Source organism: Cyprinodon variegatus, unplaced genomic scaffold (assembly GCF_000732505.1).
Source record: "Cyprinodon variegatus isolate N-32 unplaced genomic scaffold, C_variegatus-1.0 Scaffold256, whole genome shotgun sequence".
Taxonomy (NCBI): domain Eukaryota; kingdom Metazoa; phylum Chordata; class Actinopteri; order Cyprinodontiformes; family Cyprinodontidae; genus Cyprinodon; species Cyprinodon variegatus.
In genome coordinates, this window is record NW_015150709.1 from 215875 (window position 1) to 219107 (window position 3233).

The 3233-nt window shown below is 37.1% G+C and overlaps 1 pseudogene; it reads right to left on the reverse strand.

Moving 5' to 3' along the window:
* Positions 1–417: 417 nt before the first annotated feature.
* LOC107089520 overlaps positions 418–3233 on the reverse strand; it is a 4736-nt pseudogene continuing 1920 nt past the window's right edge.

Sequence of the window (3233 nt, forward strand, 5' to 3'; positions counted from 1 at the left end):
AATCATAATAGTCGTTATTTGCAGCCCTCGTGAACACTCATGTGTCTCTTTAGATTACCATGCTGTGAAAATCCTTTACTGCACACAGGGCAAACAAACGGTTTCTCTCCTGAATGGACTCTCATGTGATTTTGAAGTTGACACTTTTGATTAAATCTGCTTTTGCAGACATCACAACCGAACGGCCTCTCTAGTGTGTGGACTTTCATATGTCGCTCTAAGAGGAGTTCGTTCACAAAACGTTTACCACAGTCAGCACAGCTAAATGGCGCGGTGTGTACCTCCATGTGGCTTCTCATATAATTTAGCTTCGAAAAACCTTTTCCACAAACATTGCAAACAAACTGTTTTTCTCCAGTGTGAACACTCATGTGTCTCTTTAAGGTCCCTTGTTGTGAGAACCCTTTACTGCAGATATCACAGATGAACTGTCTCTCTCCTGTGTGAACATGCATGTGTCTCTTTAGATTCTCTTGTAGTGAGAATCCCTTACTACAAATACCACAGACAAACGGTGTCTCTCCTGTGTGAACGCGCATGTGATTTTTTAAATGAATCTGTTGGGAAAATCCTTTGCTGCAAACACTGCAAATAAATGCCTTCTCTCCCGTATGGACGCTCATGTGTCTCTTTAGATCTCCATGTCGGTAAAATCCTTTACTACAAAAACTGCAAATGAATGGTTTCTCTCCTGAGTGAACATGCATGTGAATCTTTAGATTTTGTCGTAATGAAAACCCTTTACTGCAAACGCTACAAATAAAGGGTTTCTCTCCAGTGTGAGAGCACATATGTCGCTTTAGATTTTCTTGTAACGCAAAACCTTTGCTGCAAACGCTACAGACAAATGGTTTCTCCCCGGTGTGAACACACATGTGGGTCTTTAGACCTTTCAGTAGGGAAAATCCTCTCCCACAAATGTTACAAATAAAAGTTTTTTCTGCAGTGTGGATCATTGTATGTTTCTTTAGTGTCTCCTTTCTTTTAAATCTTGTACTACAAACATCACAGGAAAAAGGTTTTTCCTGTGAATGGACCTTCAAGTGAGTTTTAAGATTAGTCTTTGCATGGAACCTTCTACCACAATCATCACATGCAAATGGTCTCTCTCCAGTGTGGAGTCTCATATGTATCTGAAGGCAATGCTTTTCTTTAAATCCTTTCCCACAAAGATCACAGCTATGTTCTCTTATTCCAGTGTGAATCATCATGTGTAATTTCACATGAGTCTTTGTTTTGAATCTTTTTCCACACACATTGCAACCAAACGGCCTTTCCCCTGAGTACAGTCTTATCGGAGCGGTGAGTTTGGAAGACAGTTTAGTTCTTTTACCCCTTTTGTGAACAGTTATTTTACTTTTTTGGAGAGGGCACAATGAATCAGAGTTCCTATCCGAGTCTTGTCCATTAGGTTGTGTTTCCATCTGTTCGGCTGAACTCCTCGTTGGATCATCTGTCTCTCTGCAGTCTTCAAATTTGATCCGTTCTGAAAACTGAGGTTTTTCCTCTTCCTCAATTTTAACAATAAGCTGCTCAACCTCCTGATCAATGCACAGTTCCTCCTCTTCCTCCTTTATGTGGGGGGGCACTGGGTGCTGCTGGTCCAAAATGGATCTGCATTCATGAGGAAACTCCTCTTTGATCACCAACATCTCATTGTCTGCCAATAATAAACACACAAACATTAATCACAATGCAGTAATAATATTTAAAATCATGTACATATCAAAAATGTTTCTATTTTCTCCTTTTAATCCAAGAGGCCGAAATATTTGTGAATAGTATAGAGAGATGTCTTTAAGAATGCATATTTTAAATTTTTTTTAAATGGCCAAATCACCCAAATCCCACTGAAATAAACTTTTTTTTTTTAAACATACTTGCTTTTTGTTCACTTCTTGCATGTTGATATTCTTTTTTTGTAAGCAGAGCCTCTAATTCAGTTATGAGCTTATGCTTTCAGATTGTCCACCTAATTGTGAGTCAATTTTATTTCTGCCATTTTGATCGTGGCAAGCCTTAAAGTGTAATTAAATGAAGTCGAGGTGTTGTACTTACACAGTTCTGTATTTGGGGGGGGGGCGTTGGTTGTGCTTAGTCAGTCATTTATGTTTTTAGGTCTTGCCTTTTAAGAACATGAGTAGGGCTGCAATGATTAGTCAACATAACGATGTGGTTTCAAAATATTGTGATGAAAACTTTCATGCATTGAAGCATTGCATAGAAATATTTTAAAATTGCTGCATGTTAATATTTCACTGTCTGTGTTGCAGTTTAAATGACTTACTGTTCACCAAGAATGTGCAGAGCCTAGCTTCGCCTTAAAAGATACTTATTTAGAACCCACATAACTTTGGCTATATATTAAGAGATGATATTATCTTGCTTTTTTACAGGGTTTAATCCCATTTCCTTTAGATGTGCCTAAATTATTTGCAGCACACATTCAACAAGGGGTGCAAAAATTAAGGTGTATAAAGTAGCAGAAATCTAGACTAATTTATTAGCCACTAATTTCTTTCCATTTTCTGTAATTTAAATATTCACTCCATTCTGTGTTAATTTAACTGAATATCCGCACCAAATAAAAGGGCTAGTATGTGTACGTTATACAACTGAACAGAAAAAGCAGTCATTCTCATTGGTTTATCAGTCTTTTCCATTTTCTTGATCCAACATTAAACAAACATAATACAGTTCAAAGCATAACTTATCGAACCGTCAAGAAGACACACTACATTAGGAGTTGATAATAACAAACATGCTACACCTTTATACTTTTGTGGTCCAAAGCTCCCAAAATTTTAGACTTCTTGCAGACGAGCTTTTTAACAACTGGAATCATCCCAGCTTACCTGAGGGCTGTGCATTAGGAATGGAACCAGTATGGAACCAGTCAAAAAAAACTACCGGTAAGTGACCACATGTGACCAGGGACACATTTATAAGTTTTTAAGGATCTTAATTTAAAATGTAACCTGTATACCTTAATCTGTTAATGTCTGGCAGCCAATTTGCATTTAAATGGTTAATTAATAAAGATTTTTTTTATAGATATTTGTGGATCTTTTGCATATATTGGTTTTGCTTTGGTTTTAATAAATGGATTGCTCCTTTTAAACTGCAGCCTTTAATTTAGACACCTCACACTTGTTGGGGTTGATGTTAACCCTTTATAGAGCACTCAGCAGTAAAATACTTTGAAAATTCAAATTTCAAGCCAATAGTGTTAT